This window comes from Bos grunniens, chromosome X (assembly GCF_055505025.1).
Source record: "Bos grunniens cultivar Pamir isolate PY7600 chromosome X, Bosgru_T2T1.0, whole genome shotgun sequence".
Lineage (NCBI taxonomy): Eukaryota > Metazoa > Chordata > Mammalia > Artiodactyla > Bovidae > Bos > Bos grunniens.
The window spans coordinates 18,903,578-18,925,655 of NC_141194.1; the positions used below are offsets into that span (position 1 = coordinate 18,903,578).

General features: G+C 41.5%; 1 protein-coding gene across 7 annotated transcripts in view; it reads left to right on the forward strand.

Moving 5' to 3' along the window:
* Positions 1-22,078, forward strand: part of LOC147339893 (choline-phosphate cytidylyltransferase B-like) — a 208,226-nt gene that overhangs the window by 48,535 nt on the left and 137,613 nt on the right. Inside the window, exon 5 of one of the 7 annotated variants that reach the window (XR_015159675.1) lies at positions 28-50. The exons of the other annotated variants lie outside the window; for them this stretch is intronic. The gene's annotated coding sequence lies outside the window, so the exon portion shown is untranslated. Of the gene's footprint in view, positions 1-27; positions 51-22,078 lie in introns of those variants that run through there. 7 annotated transcript variants of the gene reach the window in all.

A 22,078-nucleotide genomic window follows, 5' to 3' on the forward strand; every position in this document is an offset into this window, starting at 1 on the left:
CTTAGCCAATCAAATAATGCTTTTCAGAATCCTGCGTTATTTGAGAAAAATTCCTCTTTCTGCTTGGGGAGATGTGGAGAGACTGACTGAGCTCGCTTGGTGAGTAATAAACTCAGCTTTGATCTTTCAGCTCTGCTGGTCCGGTTATTTCAATGTGACAGTGCTTTAATGATTTAATTATCTTCCCCTGCATTGTTTTAGGCCTTTCTTCTCTAACATTTTTGCAGCTCCGGTACTTAACGTTGGTCTCTTTGTTTCCCAAACTCCTTGTGGGAACATAGTGTTTTTGTTTGCAATGGATGCTACTGACCTGGATTAGGGACCGCCACCTGGCTAATATAGGTAGTCCATTCTTCTGAAAGATTATTATACAAAAATCCATTCCTAAAACTCCCTCAAATCTGAACCTTTTTCAGACACACCCCTAACTAACCCCCTTTCAAACAAAACAGAACAACCCCCCTTAACTTTAATTACTCTAGCTATTTATTTAGGTTCCTCTCTGTGGGTGAGATTTACATTAATTAGCGTATAATGAAGCCTGCCCAAACAAATGTATTCCTTTGTTTGCACTCATTTGAACAAACTGAATGCCCTGTGTGTGAGCAGCAGAAGGAAGGCATTGAAAACAGCTTCTAGAAACCAGGCCCCCAGACCTCACCTTCCTAGTCCTTCACAAGATACTGGCAGCATTCCCCACTTGGAATTTGCAAACCAAGAGCAGTGGGTTTGTGTGTGTGTGTGTGTCTTGTTGTTTTTCTACCTCCAGAAAAGACATATTTTCTCAGAAAACATTTCCTTCTCTTCGGCTTTCTGGTTAGTATTCAGGCCACCACCTCTGTTATCAGACGGTGGCAACAGAGCTCTTCGCTTGCATCTTCTGCGAGGTGGCAGGGGAGTGGATCGCACAGTAATGAGCTGTTTTTGCAGGCTTCCTTTGGGAGCCTTTTCTTATATCCCTTGGCAAGAGGAACTAATTCAAAACAGCAACCCAACCCGGGGGCGTCTAAAATTCAGAGAAATTTGGCTGACATGACAGTTCGAGGGTCTCCCTGAAAAATCAGAGCTGTAAATCAGAGCTTTGTTCTTCAAGGGGAGGGGTGGCCAGAGGTTTTCTGGAACCTTATCTAAGTCTTTTTTTATCCCCATTGTGGTTTTCAGGCCCGCAATGAGGAGGGTAGGGAGCGTGCTGGAAGCAGCTTTTGTTTCCTGGTGATGCTGGTTCATCCTCTGAGCCACAGGAACCCAGAGGCTCAGAGTGCATCCTCCAGGGATGCAGTCACGCATGGCTCCCCTCCTCCTGAGCTCAGCCGCCTAGACTTGCTTCCCTGGTGGCAGGACCCAGGCATTTTCTCTTTAGACCTTTAGGAGCTAACATGGCGCCTGGTACTTGGTGGCTCTGTCTACTTGGTGGGTGTTTAGTGACCGGTGGCCAGGCTCGCGGTAGCCCCACACTTCCATTCCCTGAGCCATCATGGCTGCTGTCCCCTCAAGGAGGTGCCTGAGTCCCAGTGATGCCACAGGGGCAGCCATTCCTGCTGGGGTGGTCTTTACCTTTCAGACTGACATTGTGGACAAGTAAAATAGTCAAGCAGTGATAGTTTTAGGGTATGGTAGTAGAAATTATGTATGTTCCTTTTGAGTGTGGAGGGATATTATTAAGAGGATAAAGCCATAATGTTTTGTCTCATTTAAACCAGTGATTCTCAACCAGAGGCAATTTTGCTGCCAAGGGGCCATTTGGCAATGTTTGGAGATGTTTTACCTGTCACAACTGGAGGTGGGGGAGGGGGGATGCTCCTGGTAACTAGTGGGTACAGACTGGGATGCTGCCAAATAACCTGCCATGCACAGGATAGTGCCCACGACAAAGCATCACTGGGGCCAGAATACCCTGAGTGCCGAGGTTGAGAAACCCCAGCTTACCTTCTTCTCTCTTCTTCCCCAGACCCTCCTCTGCCCCGTCTCCTGATACCCTAATTAGGGTTCTCACAACCTAATCTTGTCACTTGTGTCCCATGGCCCCAACCGCTGGGTTTTCCCACTGCCTAGAGAGCATACCATGCTTGGTTTGAATCTTCACCATGCAAGCTCCCTGTGAAGACGCCTTTGCTCATGGAATCTTGGCTGTTGGGAGCAGGAAGGGCCTTCCAAAATTGACTTTGCTGAGGTCACATAGCTACTCATGGTCTACTCTGGAGGTTGCAGCAAAGAGTCCCCAGTCCCAGCACCTTTTCCTTCTTACTCACTCACTCAGTTCAGTTCAGTTCAGTTGCTCAGTCGTGTCCGACTCTTTGTGACCCCATGAATCGCAGCACGCCAGGCCTCCCTGTCCATCACCAACTCCCGGAGTCCACCCAAACCCATGTCCATCGAGTCAGTGATGCCATCCAACTACCTCATCCTCTGTCGTCCCCTTCTCCTCCTGCCCCCAATCCCTCCCAGCATCAGGGTCTTTTCAAATGAGTCAGCTCTTCGCATAAGGTGGCCAAAGTATTGGAGTTTCAGCCCCAACATCAGTCCTTCCAATGAACACCCAGGACAGATCTCCTTTAGGATGGACAGGTTGGATCTCCTTGCAGTCCAAGGGACTCTCAAGAGTCTTCTCCAACACCACAGTTCAAAATCATCAATTCTTCGGTGCTCAGCTTTCTTTATAGTCCAACTCTCACATCCATACAGGACCACTGAACAAACCATAGCCTTGACTAGACGGATCTTTGTTGGCAAAGTAGTGTCTTTGCTTTTGAATATGCTGTCTAGGTTGGTCATAACTTTCCTTCCAAGGATTAAGCATCTTTTAATCTCATGGCTGCAATCACCATCTGCAGTGATTTTGAAGCCCAAAAACATAAAGTCTGACACTGTTTCCCCATCTATTTGCCATGAAGTGATGGGAACTGGATGCCATGATCTTTGTTTTCTGAATGTTGAGCTTTAAGCCAACTTTTTCACTCTCCTCTTTCACTTTCATCAAGAGGCTCTTTAGTTCTTCTTCACTTTCTGCCATAAGGGTGGTGTCATCTGCATATCTGAGGTTATTGATATTTCTCCTGGCAGTCTTGATTCCAGCTTGTGCTTCTTCTAGCCCAGTGTTTCTCATGGTGTACTCTGCATACTTACTCACTTCTTTGGGTCAAATAGAAGAAATCCAAGCTGCCTGCTTGCATTTCTTCTACAGGACGAGAGTCAGCTGGATGGGGCTTATTGAAATAGGAATTCACTAAGGCACCTCCCAGTTTGTTTTTTGGGGTTGCGTGCTCTAGTGCTCTGTCACAGGTCCCTGCCAGCCACAGGGCATGTCTTAGGCACCTCCCTGTCCTCCTAGGGAGGATGCCCTGATGTGCAGGGCCATGCTGGGCAGGACATCAGGGACAACAGCCTTGGGCAGGCTCTGTTCATGCTGCACTGATGCAGCCAACTGTGTACTAAGTCAAGGAGTCCCTGAATCAGGAACAGAGAGGCACGTAAACACAAACTTTCTATAATCAGGAGCCACAGTTTGAGGCGTGTACAGGGCAATTTGGGCAACTTCTGTATCTTTTCTCTCTCACCTCTCCCCATTTTATCAGTGAGGAAGAGGGCTTTTTTGTGGGAGGGAGAGGGGATGGGCCAATGTTTTTCCACATAAGGTCCTTTGACCTACCAGCCTCAGGATGGCTTTAGGGGATGTAAAAATGTGTATTCCTAGACCCACATTTCCCATCTCTGGGAGATGGGGCCTTACTCTTAATGTTTAGCCGGTGCACAGGGTATCCTGCAGTCAGAAGTTAAGAACCACTGGCCTAGGCATTTACATGATTAGACTCTCCCCACCCCCCACAAAGAATCTCAGGAGGTCAGAAGCTTGTAGACAGTGTCTGAATGCCAGAGAGAAAATATGTTGCTAAAAAAGACAAAAACAAAGCCACGTCCCTTCTTGGTGACATCTCATGACCATAAGGTTTGTGTGGGGCTTTGAAGATGTAAGGGCCACATCTGGGAATACACATGACCTGCCCAGGAGGAGTCAGACTTCGCTCCTGTTTCCAGTTTTGAAAGGGCTGGCAGTGCCTGCTTCTGCTCTCCTGGCGCCTCTTGGGTCCCCTCTTAGGAGGCCTATTCAAGAGCTCTTTCTTTGAGGGCTGTTTTTTACCCAGCTCTCCAAGGGCGCTCAAGGTACCTGCTTATTGATCCACCTTGAACAGGTACCGATATGTTTTAATTGAGAGAGTGCACAGACTGTGGGTACAGTCCTCATTTTCATAGTGATGCTCACTGTTGTTTTTGGTTTTTTGGCTCCTGCCCAAGCATGAATGATTTTTCAGGGGTGGTGACAACTCTGACTCTGCCATCAGCACAGGTCCTGGGTTCATGTCTCTCTTCATTTTGTAGGACCAAACTTTGAACTCCTTTCTCTCCAAAACCCTTAGTCTTTTGCAAAGGAGCTACTGCTGTGCTCTCTGGCTGCTTCACTGTCCTCAAAGCCCAGTGGTTCCCTGAGGTTATACCCTACCCTTTTTTTTGGAAAGAGATGAAGAGCACAAATCCCTGTTTTGTGCTAAAAAAAAAAAAAAAAAAAAAAAAAAACCCTGCATGATTATCTGACCTTAGTTGATTGTTACTTTATTTTTTATTTTAAGTGGGATGAAAAGGAGTAACAGTACCCAAGTTAGTTTTACATACTCCCCAGCAGCCCCTGAAACAACAAAGTCTTGAAATCAGTCTGACCCATCAGATACTCACTTGCTCTCTGCTTCTTATATACCCCAGGACCTTTGCACTTACTGTTCCCACTGCTTTGTGTGCTCTTCATCCGGAAAACCACCTGGCTCACCCAGTGCCCTTGCTTCCTTCTGCTCGCTGCCCAAAATGTCTCCTCTTCATGGAGGCCTGACAAATTCTGTACACAGTAGCTGTTTTGGTTTTTGTATGTACATCTGCCACAGGAAAAAGGAAATTCCATGAGGGTGGGGTCTTGTTTTTTTGTTCACTGCTGTCATCTCAGCACCTACAACAGTGCCTGGCATAGTAGAATGTCAAGCAACACTAGATGTCTGAATAAGTGAATGGGTATAGAAACAAGGCCTCAAATAGCATCTTCTCTTTATATAAATTTTCTCCAGAATGGACAGGCATGTAAGGAGAGAAGTCATGAGTTATAGGAGTCTGAAAAAAAAAAATGGACTTCTGACCTGGCTCTAAGCCTGTGGGATGGTTTCTCTTCACTGGCAACTGCCATTCCTAGAAACCATAGGAAATGTTTGGGGGAAAAATAAGAAAGCTAATTAGAATCTTTTCACTTTCATTAGTGGAAACCTTTGTATAAAGTAGGGAGAGCCAGAGCTCTCTGTTTCTGCCTACTAAATCAATATTTGAATGTCAGTATTTTCTGGGAAAATCCAGACTTTTGCAGAGAAGATTGGACAAAGCACGGAACTAACTCCAAGCATTCTTTGACTCCATTATTCATGTTGCTTCCCCCTCAGTATGGTGTGAGCCACGTGTACACTTCTTTTTTTAAATTCAATTATAGTTGATTTGCAATGTTGTATTGAAACATGTTTATGTCTTGTTTTCAGTAATACCATTTTTCACATTTATAAAGGATGAATATATATATATGCTTTTCATGTCTATGTTTATTTCTATGCATGTCTGTGTTCTCAGTCATCTCTGACTCTTTGTGACCCCGTGAACTGTAGCCCATCAGGCTCCTCCATCTATGGGATTCTCCAGACAAGAATACTGGAGTGGATTGCTATTTCCTACTCCAGGGGATCTTCTTGACCCAGGGATTGAACTTGTGTCTCCTGCATTGGAGGCAGATTCTTTACCACTTGGCCACCAGAGAAGCCCCATCTATATCTATATTCCCACCATCCCTAGCTCACATTCATGTAAGAAACAGGAGGGACAACATTTGTATATATTTTTTGGTATGGTCAATCCATTCTCTTTCTCAAGACTTTGGATAATTGAAATGTAAGCTAGTTTCAGTAATTAGTAACTATTCTTGCCAATAGGTTGTGATCACCCATGTATAATTGTTTAAAGTTTTACGATCTTCTTGGACTGTCCAAAGCTAGTAGTTCTGAAACCTGCAAGTCATCAGAGCTGCCTGAGGAATTAAGCCTGAATTTCTCCACCTTAGTTCAGTTCAGTTCAGTTTAGTTGCTCAGTTGTGTCCGACTCTTTGTGACCCCATAGACTGCAGCACACCAGGCTTCTCTGTCCATCACCAACTCCCAGAGCTTGCTCAAATGCATGTCCATCGAGTTGTTGATGCCATCCAACCATTTCATCCTCTGTCTTCCCCTTCTCCTCCTGCCTTCAATCTTTTCCAGCATCAGGGTCTTTTCCAGTGAGTCAGTTCTTCACATCAGGTAGCCATAATTATTGGAGCCTCAGCTTCAACATCAGTCCTTCCAATGAATATTCAGGACTGATTTCCTCTAGGATTGACTGGTTTGGTCTCCTTGCAGTCCAAAGGACCCTCAAGAGTCTTCTCCAACACCACAGTTCAAAAGCATCAGTTCTTCAGCACTCAGCTTTCTTTATAGTCCAACTCTCACATCCATACATGACTACTAGACAAACCATAGCTTTGACTAGATGGACCTTTGTTGGCAAAGTAATGTCTCTGCTTTTTAATATGCTATCTAGTTTGGTCATAGCTTTTCTTCTAAAAGGCAAGCATTTTTTAATTTCATAGCTGCAGTCACCATCTGCAGTGATTTTGGAGCCCAAGAAAATAAAGTCTGTCACCATTTCCATTGTTTCCCCACCTATTTGCCATGAAGTGATGGGACTGTATGCCATGATCTTAGTTTTTTGAATGTTGAGTTTTAAGCCAACTTTTTCACTCTCCTCTTTCACTTTCATCAAGAACCTCTTTATTTCTTCTTCACCTTCTACCATAAGGGTGGTGTCATCTGCATATCTGCTGCTGCTACTGCTACTGCTGCTAAGTCGCTTCAGTCATGTCCCACTCTGTGCGACCCTGTAGACAGCAGCCCACCAGGCTCCCCCATCCCTGGGATTCTCCAGGCAAGAATACTGGAGTGGGTTGCCATTTCCTTCTCCAATGCATGAAAGTGAAAAATGAAAGTGAAGTCGCTCAGTTGTGTCCAACTCCTAGCGACCCCATGGACTGCATATTTGAGGTTATTGATATTTCTCCTGGCAACCTTGATTCCAGCTTGTGCTTCATCCAGCCCAGCATTTCTCATGATGTACTCTGCATATAAGTTAATGTGCAAAATGACAATATACAGCCTTGATGTATCCCTTCCCCAGTTTGGAACCAGTCTGTTGTTCCATGTCTAGTTCTAACTGTTGCTTTTTGACCTGCATACAGATTTCTCAGAAGGCAGGTCAGGTGGTCTGGTATTCCCACCTCTTAAAGAATTTTCCACAGTTTGTGGTGATCTACTCAGTAAAGGCTTTGGCATAATCAAAAAAGAAGAAATAGGTGTTTTTCTGGAATTCTCTTGCTTTTTCAATGATCCAATGGATGTTGGCAATTTGATCTCTGGCTCCTCTGCCTTTCGTAAATCCAGCTTGAACATCTGGAAGTTCACGGTTCATGTACTGTTGAAGCCTGGCTTGGAGAATTTTGAGCATTACTTTGCTAGCGTGTGAGATGAGTGGAACTGTGTGGCAGTGTGAGCATTCTTTGGCATTGCCTTTCTTTGGGATTGGAATGAAAATTGACCTTTTTCAGTCCTTTGACCACTGCTGAGTTTTCCAAATTTGCTGGCATACTGAGTGCAGCACTTTCACAGCATCATCTTTCAGGATTTGAAATAGCTCAACTGGAATTCCATCACCTCCACTAGCTTTGTTCGTAGTGATGCTTCCTAAGGTCCCCTTGAGTTTGCATTCCAGGATGTCTGGCTCTAGGTGAGTGATTACACCATCATGATTATCTGGGTCATGAAGATCTTTTTTGTGTAGTTCTTCTGTGTATTCTTGCCACCTCTTCTTAATATCTTCTGTTTCTGTTAGGTCCATACCATTTCTGTCCTTTATTGTGCCCATGTTTGCATGAAATATTCCCTTGGTATCGCTCATTTTATTGAAGAGATCTCTAGTCTTTTCCAGTCTATTGTTGTCCTCTATTTCTTTGCACTGATCACGAGGAAGGCTTTCTTATCTCTCCGTCTCAGCACTCCTAATAACTGAAGTTCTCTGTTGGAGGACTGTCCTGTGCACTGTAGGAGGTTGAGCAGCCTCCCTGGCCTCTACCTACTAGTTGTCAATAGTAATAGCCTCCCTCTCCTAGATCTGAGGACCCATCTGTCTCCAGATGTGGCCACATGTCCCCTGGGGCCAGAACCATCCTTCAGCTGAGAACCACTGAGATAAAGCCACAGTTCAGATGCTGGGTGATTGTGATTGAGCAGGGGCCTGAGAGTGTGTGCATGAAAGCAGCCACCCCAGGTGAGTGACTCAATCTGCCAGAACTGAGAAGTCCTGCCCCGTTTATTCTCCTGGCTGTTGACAACACATTTCTCATTCTGGGCTCTGGCAAGTATCCAATTTCCAACTAACTGAATGTTGGCGGTCAGCAAAAGATACTTTGGGAAGGAAAATAGAAGAAAAGAAGTTACTGCCCTTTCCTTTCCTGGTTTCCCTCTCCCTGAGGTGAGAGACACTGACTCCAACAAAAGCCACATTTTCGAGGGGCAAAGTCGAAAGCCATGTAGCCTCATTCAGGAAATGAAGGAAGAAATAAGAAAGAGTAGTGTGTGCTTTTATCAGTCCATGGGCACCTGGCCACTCTGGGGAAGCCCAGGCCTTTTGCAAGTACGGTGGCTCTGAGGACAAATGCTCTAGGTCACGGTGATGGATTTTAGTGAGGTCTCCGAGGAGGTGGGTAATAATCAGCCTGAGTTAAGAATCTAAAAGGACAGTGGCAACTCTGAACACGTGGGTCTCACTTGTGACCCTTTAGCCATACATTGTGATGTGGGTCTTTTTCAGCCTCCTTTCTTTTCTTGTGAGTCTCTGAAGCATGACCCAGCACATAGAGGCCACTGGGTTTTCATCTCTGGAATCATGATCAGAGAGTCATCAGAATGGAGATGTAGGACCCATGGAGATCTGGCTCATGCTTATATATAAGGCCTCTCATTTCTTTCACTGTCTTTTTTCTTTTCTTATAAAAACATGAGATGGTAGTTATTTATGTGGAAGTCAAACGATGAAATTGACATTTTCATATATTAAAAAAATGATAACGTATTGGTGATTTCCTGTAGCTAACCCTAATCTCTATATCTTCTCCTCCCCCTCCCCCTTCTCTGTCTATCTGGCTCAGTCTCTTTTCAGGGCTCCATTCTCTATTTTCTTGCCTTTACAAGCACATATGTATTATCCAGAACACCAGCTGTGAAGGTCAGTAGACATTAACGGGAAAAAATTAAGAAAAAGAACAGGTTTCAAATTTCAGTAAGTGTTAATTTGAAAACCCACTGATGCACTTCATATATCTGGAAGGGAGGTCCTGTCGTCCAGCTGAGGCAATGGCATGTGAAATTCTTGATCCTGCAGAATGGACCACTTCTGGTGAGAATGTGAATTCATTTGTGTCACCATTCTGGCATATTAACAGGGTTTCTTATTCTTTATTTGTGCTCTTACATTCAAGGGGACTTTTCTGAATGTGGGGATGTAGTATTAGGGGGATTATACTCGCTTAATGAATCTTGACCTTCAGATAAAAAATCTCTAAATACGTACTGACCACTAAAGCAAATCTGGCTGGACAGGCCTCGTCAAACCATCTCACTGATGGTCCAGGTGTTTGGTATCTAGTTTCCCATCCAAGTTGGCCTTCTGGATGAGCACTCTGGCCCTTGCAGCATCTTTGCAAGCTCCTTCTAAGTGGATCCTGTTGACTGTCCTTACCCCACTTGCCAACCTCAGTTTTGTTTCCTGGATCACAAATGGAGTCTGTCACCTTCTCGTGGCTAATGCACTGCAAGTCACGACACCTTTGTTCCTCTGCACCTAATATGTCTTCTTTTTCTTTCATTTTTAAGGATGCAACAGTTTTGAGCAAATGCAAAGGCTCGTGGAATGGAGGCATCAGAAATGAGGTCACGTAGAAGTATGGGAGTGAATAGGGCACAGATCCTTAAGAAGATGAGCAGAGTCCAGTTTCAGTACTTTAGGTACAATGTGTGACAAGTGCAAAGAAGAGCAGCAGTGTCACTGTCACATTTTCTTCTTGTCAAAATCATTTGGGATTATAGTCAGTTGCAGTTTTGAGAACCCTGCAAGCTTTTTGATTCATCTTTCCTTTTTGAATCTCATACTATGGAATCATGTCAGTTTTTTACTCACATCTCATTAGGGTCAATAAATTCAAAGCAGTGGTTATTTATTTAACATATACTTCATGGTCAGTAGGTAGTAGGTGATGCGGGGGTTGGCACACAAAGCATGATTGTGCTCTTGAGGGATTTGTAATTAAGTTGAGAAAGCTGAAAATAGCTAAATAAGTCAAAGGAAATATATAAATATGTTGAAGTGCTAAAGACAGGTCGCCAGGTTCTTATCTAAAACATTTAGAGCCAGGACTTCAGGATTCATACATTTTCTCTCATTCTAGAAAGACAGTATGGTTTGTAGCCTGTATAATACATAACAGTTTTAGTAGGGGTAGGGCCATAGCACCCAATAACTAAACTAAACATATAGTAAATAGATATAAAATTAAAAACAATATGTAATAAAGGAAGACTGTTAGTAGGCCAGCTTTGTTGCCAAATGAATTTAAACCAAACCTAAAAGAAAAAGAAAAGTTCTGCTTTCTGAAATGTTTGGGTTTCAGAATTGTGGGAGGGGACCCTGAACCTTGCTCTTTAGTCTTTTAGTCACGTCGGACACTTTCGTGACCCTATGGCCTGTAGCCCACCAGGCTCCTCTGTCCATGGGATTCTCTAGGCAAGAATACTGGAGTGGGTTGCCATTTCCCCCTCCAGGGGATCTTTCCCACCCAGGGATCGAACCTGCATCTCTTGTGTCTCCTGCATTGACAGGTGGATTTTTTTTTACCCACTGAGCCATTAGAGAAGTTCTGCGTCCTGGGTATTGACTAATATAGGGAGCTGCTACTGCTAAGTTGCTTCGGTCGTGTCCAACTCTGTGCAGCCCCATGGACTGCAGCCTACCAGGCTCCTCCGTCCATGGGATTTTCCAGGCAAGAGTACTGGAGTGGGTTGCCATTGCCTTCTCCTAATACAGGGAGAGGAAATGAATATTTATGATATTGGTAGAAACTCTGATATTTTTCAGCCATAGAATCTGAGGTTCAACCAAGGTGTAATTTGTTCAAAGGTGTGTACAACTCAGCATCATCTGGAAACTTGGAAGAGATACAGATTTCACAGCCCATCCTCCACCCACTGAATCAAAAACCTTAGGGTTGGGCCGCAGGTAATTTGTGTTTAGACAAGGCCTCCAGCTAATTCTGATGCATGTTAAAATTCTGAGAGCTGCTGATGTAGCACGTTCATGAGAGAGAACCTGAATTCAAACTCAGGTGTTTCTAATTTAAGACACCCCCCCCCCTTTTTTTTAGATACTAGTTTCCTGCTCTCAAGGTAGAAAGAAGCAAGAGATGGTTGAGAGCTCATATAGTAACAATGACTTCAAAGAAGTTACATTGAAACATGCTTTGCTTTAATCTAATAGATAAAAGCAAAATAATTTTGTAATGTACTTCTGTAGAATATTAGTCTGTTCTTTAATTTTATCAAGAAGAAAAATAAGCATTGATAATTCCCTGTTTTATTTTCTCCATGGTAATATCTCAAAGATGGTATATTTTGCAATTTCTTTAAGATCAAGGTAGTAATTTAGCTTACTTGTGAAAATTAAGAGTTAAGAACTTTGTTAAGAAAAGACATTCTCAAATGTTCTTAAGATGGTTATTGACCAATTATTTGGTATCTTTGATGTAAGCAAGTTTTACTGGTAAGATGATGCATCTTGCTTTTCTACTTTCAACATATTTCTTAGTGTGCAAGTTGACACACTTAAGAAAAAGTCCAGTTGGAAACTATTAAAACATCCCCTTTGCAAGTAAATGATGGTTATTTGTGTGCTCCCAGCTCAACTTAGAAGGCAATAGATTTGAACTTGAAGGGCAGGTTTACGGTACAGAGGAAAGGGAGAAATTGAGGACATTGATCACTTTTCACCTTATTCACAGATAAATGGGATGACTTACTTCTGAAAGTGAAGAGATGGACATTAATATGGCTGTGCTTAGACTGAGACCTGGCAAAACACAAGACTAATACGCCCTTAGGACTGTTTTAATAACTCAATGTCATATTGATCTCCTTCAGAAATGGATACTGTATGGCAAACTAAACCACTGCAAAAACAAAATGGCAAAAAATGCTACCAAAATCACACCACTTATGAGTTCTCTTTTTACCATTGTGAGTAAAGTTTTCTTTTATGGGATGAAATGAGTATAATCTGGTATCTTCCACTAGCAATTAATCATATCAATTTAGGGCAGCTGTTCCAGTTATCTCTTGCTGCATAACAAATCACTCCAAGCCTTAGTAGCTTAAACACAATAACGACAATAATTACACACACAAATCTGCAATTTGGACAGGGCTTAGTGGGGACAACACCTCCCTATTCCACTCAGTGACTGATGGGACGGCTTGAAGGCACTGGGCTAGAATAATCTGAAGGCGTTCTCACAGGTCTGGCTCTTGGCTTAGCTGTTAGCAGGGGCTTTCTGCTGAAATGTATTCTTGTGACTTCTTTGTGTGGCCCAGGCTTCCTCACCAAATAGTGACAGGGTTCCTGGGGTGAATATCTAGAAAAAGGGTCATTTAGAATTGGCAACACCTTTTGTGACCTAGATTCAGAAGTCATGCAGTGTCTCTTCTAGTCATCATAGTTGTAATAGAGTCCTGCCCAGGTTGAAGGGAAGGGTAAGTAGATGGCACCTCTTGATAAGGGAATGGTAAGGTTCTGGAAGAGCAAGTGGGGCCACTGTTGGAAAAGACAATTACAAGAGGTTAAGAATTACACCTCTGATTTTTTTCATTGTTATTTTTTAACTTTTTATTTTGAAATAATTTCAAGCTTACAGACAGGTTGCAAAAATAGTGCCGAATTCCCATATACCCTTCATCCAATATCCCCTCATGTTACATACGTCTTACCAAACTGTAGAAAAAACAACAGTGAAAACTGAGAAATTAAACTTGTTACAATACTATTAGCTAAACTTAATAATGTATTTGGATTTCAGTGTTTTCTCCTAACACCCTTTTTCTGTTCTGGGATATGATAGATGGTTCCATATTGCATTTATTAATAGTTGTGTCTCCTTGGTCTCCTTCAATCTGACACTTGTACAGTGTTTTTTTGTCTTTTATGATTTCACACTTTTGAAGAATACTGCTCAGTCATTTTGCAGAAGGTCCCTCAACTTGGGTTTGTTTGATGTTTTCTCATGTTTAGATTGAACTTAGGCATTCTTGGGAAGGATGACACAAAGTGATGTGTTCTCAGTCATGTTGGAGGATACATGATGTTCACATGTGTTACTGGTGATGTTAATCTTGATCTGCCCAGTGGCATCTGTCAGTATTCTTTACTGTGAACTTACTGTTCTTCTCTTTGTAATTACTAAATATTTTGGAGAGATACTTTGAAACTAAACAAACATCTTGTTTTTACTTAAAACTTTTGCAGACTAATTTTAGCATCCATTCATGGATCTAGCCCTCAGCAATTGCTGATATGGTGTTCTAATATTTATTTTTCTATTTTCTTCATTCCTTCTGTATTATTTAATTAAAATTTTTCTCTATGGGAGAGTTGTCCTTTCTCCCCTATTTATTTTTTATTCAGTTGTATATTTATATCAGCATGGACTCATGGATATTTATTTTTAGGTTTATAGCACTCCAGTACTCTTGCCTGGAAAATCCCATGGATGGAGGGGCCTGGTAGGCTGCAATGCATGGGGTTGCTAAGAGTCGGACACCACTGAGCAACTTCACTTTCACTTTTCACTTTCCTGCATTGGAGAAGGAAATGGCAACCCACTCCAGTGTTCTCGCCTGGAGAATCCCAGGGACAGGGGAGCCTGGTGGGCTGCTGTCTCTGGGGTCGCACAGAGTCGGACACAACGGAAGCGACTTAGCATAGCATAGCATTCCAATACTATGTTTGTTTTCTTGTTTAAATTGTTCCAGCTTTGGCCATTGGGAGCTCTTTCAGGTCGGTGCCTATGCCATTTCAACATGACTTCATCCTTTTTTTTCCTAATTTTTTGAGGCACTTCTTTACTTTCTGATACCAAAACATGCTCTAGGTTTATCTTGTATTTTCCTTGCCAAAGCCCTGGAATAACAAAGAACTCTAGTTCCTTTTATTGGGAATGGTATTTAGAAACCAAGATCATGGGGCTTAGATGTAAACATTGCAACTGAGTTGTCATATGTATACCCACATCCATATTTATTTCTATATCTATTTCTGTCTTTTAGGGTTATAAACCTGACCCTAACATTATTGCATTTGTCCACGTTGATATTTCTGTCTCAAGTTCAACACTATAGAATTTATTCTAACCTTCCCCCTTTCTTTGTTTGTAATTTCTTACTCTGAAAGTGGTAACCTGACTCTCATTATCTGCAATATATTTATTTATTTCACTCCTAGAATACAAATTATTTCAGTTGTTAACCCTTAACCCTGTGAGAAACAAATTTAGCAACTAGAGTATATTGCTTGTACACTACTCCTTTTTGCCTTTAGACTTGGAGTATTTGCTGTTTTTCATAGTGATGTCAGTCATATCTTTTTTCCCCCTCACTATCTTCCAGGTGGTTAGGTGATTCACTTGTAATACAGTTCAATTTGTCATAGTCTGCATTATGTCTTCTCCCTCACATCTTAGTTTTTGTTTTAATTTACCTGCGGTAAAATTCACTCTGTAGCATAAAGTTCCATGGATTGTGACAGACTCAGTCATGTGACCACCACTAAAGTCCCTTATAAAACCATTCCATTACTCCAGAAATTTCCTTTTGCTGTCCCGTCATAGTCAGTCACCTCTGCCTAACGCATCTACCCTTGGCAACCGTGGCTCTGTTTTCCATTCCTATAGTTTTTTTCTAGGCTATCACATAAATGGAATCATGAAATATGTAGCCATTCATTTCTGGCTTCTTTCATTGAGCAGAATGCATTTAAGGTTAATCCATGTACTTGTGTAGATCAGCAGTTCTTTCCTTTTCATTGTTGGGTGGTATTCCATTGTATGAATGTACCACAGTTTGTTTATCCATTTAGCAGGTGAAGGACATCTGGCTTTTTAGGCTTTGGTGATTTCGCATAAAGCTGCTATAAACATTCACATGTATAGGTTTTTGTGTGAACAAAAGTTTTCATTTCTTTCAGGTAGATATCTAGGACTGTGAGTGCAGGTACATAGGCTTGGTATATGTTTAACTTTATCAGAAACTGTCATAGTATCTCCCAAACTGGCTCTATAGTTTTGCATTCCTAACAGCAACGTATGAGAGTTCTGGTTGCTCTTATATTTTTTTTAAGAATGCAAATATTTTTATTGAAGATAGTCATAAGAATATACTTTTTATTACCACTTTAAGACTGTTCAATGTGCTGATCACATGAGAGTTATTGTTCTTTTGAGTCTATTATTTTTAATGAATGTATTCAATGCATATATTTTTCTTATGAACTTAAGTACAAATACAGAGATATTTAGGGGACATTTTCACTTCATAATGTCATTAAAATTTCTTTAAAGCCATTTTCTTTTTAAAAAATTTTGATTGGAGGATAATTACTTTATAATATTATGATGGTTTTTTGCCATACATCAACATGAATTGGCCGTAGGCATACATGTGTCCCCTCCCTCCTGAACCCCCTTCCCACCTCTCTCCCCATCCCATCCATCAAGCTTATATAGAGCACTGCCTTTGGTTTTCTTGCGTCATATGGCAAATTCTCACTGGCTATCTATTTTACATATGGTAATGTGTATGTTTCAATGCTATTTTCTCAAGTTATCCCACCCTCTCCTTCTCCCACTGAGTCCAAAAGACTGTTCTTTACATCTGTGTCTCCTTTGCTGCCCTGCATGTAAGTTCGTTGGTACCACCTTTCTAGATTCCATATATATGCATTAATATGCGATATTTGTCCTTCTCTTTCTGACTTACTGCACTGTGTATAATAGGCTCTCGGTTCATCCACCTCATTAGAACTGACTTAAATATGCTACTTTTTACAGCTGAGTAATATAAACTACCATACACCCCAGCAGTCCCACTACTGGGCATATATCCTGAGGAAACCAGAATTGAAAAAGACACATGTACCCCAATGTTCATTGCAGCACTATTTACAATAGCTAGGGCATAGAAGTAACCTAGATGTGGTACTTATTATACACAATGGAATATTACTCAGCTATAAAAAAAGGAATGCTCTGCCTTCCTGCCACTGCCCTTTGGTGGTTCTGTGACTTCAGCTCTCTGATAGGTTTGGAATTTAGATATTTAGAATTATTTTGGTTATTTTTTTCATCATCAGCATAAGAGCAATGCTCCTTTTCACTTTCTACATCACAAGTGGGAATCAGAATTATAAAAGCTTTGATTTTAAAGTTTAAAGAGATAACATAAGTTTAACTGGGAAATTAAGGTCAGAATAATAGACTTTTATTATTTTGGAATGACTAGAGCTTCACTGAATAGAAATATGATGTACTGGGAGGTAATGGGGATAAACATAGTTTTTTTTTTTTTTTTTTTGAGTTGCCTCCTTCACATCTTTCATGCCAAGCCATCTCTGCTGGTGTCACATGACTTTGCCAATATTAATTAATCACAGATTGTATATTGAAATGCTTATGGAATCAGAGAGATTACATAAATAGACTGGATTGCATAAATCTTGCTGGATATGATACAGTAGTAAGAGTAGGTCAGGGGCTAAACTAGTTTGGAAATGTGTACTCTGCTTTAAGGTAATTCAAGTGAAAATTTATATGTGCCTGTGTGTGTATGTGTGTGTCTTTATCTCCTAACAAGTAAAAGTGTTCAAGGCACCGGCTTTTGTTCCCTGGTTCATTCTGTATGGTTTAGCTGTCAGTTCTGCAGGGAGTGGTCAGCGTGGTGCCAGTAGCACTAGTTAGTAAGTGTTCAACAGATATTGAATGAATGAATGACTGGTCACAAAAGATGGCAAGAAATCCAAGGCATTATTGATTACATTTTGAAATAGATATTTCTTTCCTTGTGTTTTGAGAACACAATGTTTTTTTATAGATCTTATGGAACTTCTTGCCCCATCACAGCTTTTGTCAAGATCTCTATGTCTATATGTCATAAGGAACTAAAATTAAAATAATGAAAGGACTACTTTTCTATAGCAACACATGGGATATTTCTCTATCAGTTACTGAATTAAGTGATAACATTGAAGGATCGATTTATTGCTTTTTGCCATGTAAAATAGCTAGTTTGGGTTAGTGAATGGCAGCAAGAAATTTAAGATAAAAAATTCCGTAAGCACCATTCATCTCCACCAGTATCATCTCACAACTGTTTTAGGCTGTACAACTATTTAATGGGGATATTTCAGAGAATTAAAAGCAATAAAATAAATGTTTTTATCTTCCATTCATTCCAGTGGGGCAATGTGGGATTTTAGATTAAGATCAGTACTTTGAGGTAAATGTGAAGTTGACAAGACAGAGACTAAGAATTGCCCTGGAGTCTAAATTGAGTGTTTTTAAGACAAACTGAAGGGACAGAGAAACTTCTTTTTGTTTTGTTTTGTTTGTACTTCTCAGTTGTCATTTTGTCTCCAAAGGATTGAAGAACTTTTTCTTGGGGTAGAGTAGGTGCACAAGGAAAATTATAGGTTAGGAGATAAAATGCCTTTTGGGCAGAGGAAAGATTGTCATAATGGAGATGGCAGATCTCAGGGTGGGAAGGATACATACATTTATACGGAAGAAAGAACTCAGCTCTAACAAAAATTCCCTGGGGTAGGTAAGACACGAGAATAAATTAGGTACAAAGCACAAGAATCCCTGAAAAATTGTAATATGAATGTAACCAGTCGTTTTCCTCTGAGTCAGACATCCTATATTCACTTAGCTCACGGTTACCTACGACCAATACAACACTGGCCAAGTTTCAGCATCATGTGTTTTCCATCTCTGTTGCTGTTACTTAAGTAAAAAAGGCATCTTGTTCATGTTTATCATTACCCTGCTATCTGTACTTCTTTTGTGTGGCTTACTTTTTAACATATAAAAACACTGGTCTGAGACTTCCCCGGTGGTCCAGTGGCTAAGACTCTGTGCTCCCAGTGCTGGGAGCCTGGGTTCAATCCCTGGTCAGGGAACTAGATCCCACATGCTGCAGCTAAAGATCCCAAGTGTCACAACTAAGTCCTGGCACAGCCAAATCAATAAATACATATTTTAAAAAACCACTGATATGCAGTAAAAATTACCTGAGTCAATGTGAACCAATGTTTCAAATACCATACACCCACACTACCAAAGCATCTTCTAGCCATTGGTGTAATTAGCATTTCTTTATGCCAAGTTCATTTTAAATCTTGCTTCAGTTTTCCTTTCATGTGATTAAATACTTAAGCATTAAGTCTCAAAGGTCAATTTACATAAATAATGAGGAACCCGATTCACCCTATCTATGTTGGCCTCTCCTTCTATTGTGGAAGTAAATGCTGTAATATACATGCATCCCACATTGCAAGCCATTTACCATTTCTATCCCTTAGAAATATTAATACTGAAATACTAAAGAGGCTTGGCTTTCATGGGTACATTGCTGCCACATTTTATCAGTTCACAGAGGAAGAACTATGAATTTCATGTGAAAAGGCAGTATTTGGGAGGATGGTATTTATAAATGACAGGGGCTGGAAGGCTAATGTGTTGATCAGACTTCTATGGCTTTGAAAAATAATGGAGCACTCCCTCTGCATGGCTGTCACTGTGTAGTCCAGGGCATAAATCCATACCATTTAAGATGACAAGACCTTGTATTTACATAGAGACTTTCTCTAAGGAATTCACATCACTCCTTAGGAATGGCTCCATTAATTCTTAAAGCTTTGGGAACTAGAGTGGGAAGATATATGTTTTTGGCCAGTTGTCATAAATGAAAGAACCATGCCAGAGATAGGTTTGTAACTTTTTCAAGGTCACTCTAGCCAAACTGAATTGCCAGAAGTTTGGAAACGCAGAGTAATATCAATTTCCCGTGTGGGGAAATGGCTGTATGGTCACTTGGGGTATGGGAGGAACATGGCTTTTCAGAAACTACCTTTGATCATTCTTACTCCCCTGTGTAATCTGTGACTGAGGGATATTATCTCTATAATGGTTAATGTTTCCCGAACCGTGGTCCTCTGAACACTAGACTATGCAAGACATTAGGAGGTCTTCATTGAAAAAAACAAAACATGGCTTCCATGGCCAAATAAGTTTGAGAACTGCTTCTCTTGTATTTTTGTTTTGCTGATTCATGATTCCTATTAGTGCAGTAAAAGCTCTGACAAGTCCTGTAGTGAAGAAATTACTAACTTTAAGTTACAGTTTTCCAGATTTATTTGACCACGGACATAAAGTTTCTTTTATAAGAGCACCTCTTAAAGACTTAATGGACTGCATTTTGAGGAAGGACGTTTCTTAAATAAAGGCTCTGCTGAAGAGATGCTTCTCAAAAATCTTTTATTCTCTCATCTTTCCAGGTCCACACTCTATGTGGAGGCCTCATTCACAGATGACCTGGGTAGTGTTGGAGCCTTAGAGATGCAGGAGATATTTTTCAGTGTTGCTAGATGAGGGTCCATGGAAGGAATGAGATGGTGCTGAAAAATCCAAGAACTATACCATAGCTTTTGCGCCAGTCTCCTTCCAGTTCCTGCCTTGTTCTATCTATTCCACACCCTGATCTGGAGCCATTTGCCTGGAATGGTGCTGTTAGCACAAGTTCTTGTGCCCAGTGCATGGTGAAGACAAACAAATTGAAACAGAGTTTGGAGCAGAGAAAGGTTTATTGCAAGGCTATGTGAGGAGACGAGGTGGCCCATGCCCTAAAAAGCCTCAAGCTCCCCAAATGGTTTCCACAAAACATTTTTAAAAGCCAGGTGAGGGAAGGGTTTTAGGGTACGTGATTGGGTTATGCACAGTTCTCTGGCTGATGATGAGGGACGAGGTTTGTGTCACAGGGGTTAACTTTATCAGTTCTTAGACTCCAGGAGGCCTAGGGCTATGTGCTGATGGTCATCAAGTAGGTAACATCTTCTACATCTGCAAAACAACTCAGAAAATTTGCACCAAATACTGTCATCTAGGTACTTCAGAGAGGAGCTGAAACAGAGGATGTGGAGGAAGGGGCTGTCCTTGGAAGGCCCATAGGGTCTTGCTCAGTTAAAGTGCTAAAGTGCCCTGTGTGCTGGGCACTGAGGGGATGGACAGTCACAGATCAAGTAGCAAATATAGTGCTGACCAAGGAGGAATCAAGAACCAATTGGACACAAACTAGGAGGAGTGTATCATTGGGGCACAGAAAAGAACGTGGCTTCTCAGAGTGGATGTAGTAGAGAGAGCGCTGATGGCAGGAAATGGGGAGACATGGAATCTCACGTTCTAGCATCTTGACAAGTTAGGCACGTGGCATCTCAGAAAGGGTTTCTGGGCTAGGGCAGGGTCCAAGATGAGGCGCAGCCAAGAGTTGTCTTTCCAGTAGCTCTTGTATATTGCTTAGGCAAATCTGAATTAGCATATTTTATATTTTTAATTAATTTTTTTTCTTTTTTTTTTAAAGTATTTTTTCTTTCTTTATTTGCCTGCACTAGGTGTTAGTTGAAGCATACAGGATCTTTAGTTGTGGCATGTGAGATCTAGTTCCCTGACCAGGGATCGAACCTGGGCCCCTGCATTGGGAGGGTGGAATCTTAGCCACTGGACTACCAGGGAAGCCCCAGTATTAGCATGTTAGCTACTCTCCTGCAGGATGTGATAACCGTGTTGCCCTGTCAACTAACATTCATTTGGAAAATGGATATTTGTCAATATGGAGACTGATAGCCTGTGGATACAGTATTTTGGTAAGGCAGAAACAACAAAAACAAAAACTATGTCAAGATGATTAGTTGCTTTAAAAAAAGAAAGAAAGACCAGGTGAGAATGCCCAGTTTTAGGAGCATATTGGGTTGTTAATTCTCTTTCTCTTATTCTTCCAACCAGTGCTGTCCTCCCTGCCCCCACAGACATGTTGTCACTATTGTGATTAAACAGGGCAGGAGCTCTCACTCCTCAAGTTCAGTTTAGTTCAGTTCAGTTCATTTCAATCGCTCAGTTGTGTCCAACTCTTCACAACCCCATGGACTGCAGCATGCCATGCTTCCCTGTCCATCACCAACTCCCAGACCTAGCTCAAACTCATGTCCATTGAGTCAGTTTTGCTATCCAACCATCTCATCCTCTGTCGTCTCCTTCTCCCACCTTCAGTCTTTCTCAGCATCAGGATCTCTTCAAATGAGTCAGTTCTTCGCATCAGATGGCCAAAGTATTGGAGCTTCAGCTTCAGCATCAGTTCTTCCAATGAATATTCAGGACTGATTTCCTTTAGGATGGACTGGTTGGATCTCCTTGAAGTCCAAGGGACTCTCAAGAGTCCCAACACCACAGTTCAAAAGCGTCAATTCTTTGGCGTTCAGATTTCTTTATAGTCCCACTCTCAAATCCATACATTAGTAATGGAAAAACCATGGTTTTGACTAGGTGGACCTTTGTTGGCAAAGTAACATCTCTGCTTTTTAATATGCTGTCTAGGTTGGTCATAACTTTTCTTCCAAGGAGCAAGTGTCTTTTAATTTCATGGCTGCAGTCACCATCTGCAGTGATTTTTGAGCCCAAGAAAATAAAGTCTGTCACTGTTTCCATTGTTTCCCCATCTCACTCCTCAAATGTCATTTTAATTTGAATGTGGTTCCTGGAGGACAGCATTGAAATGTGACA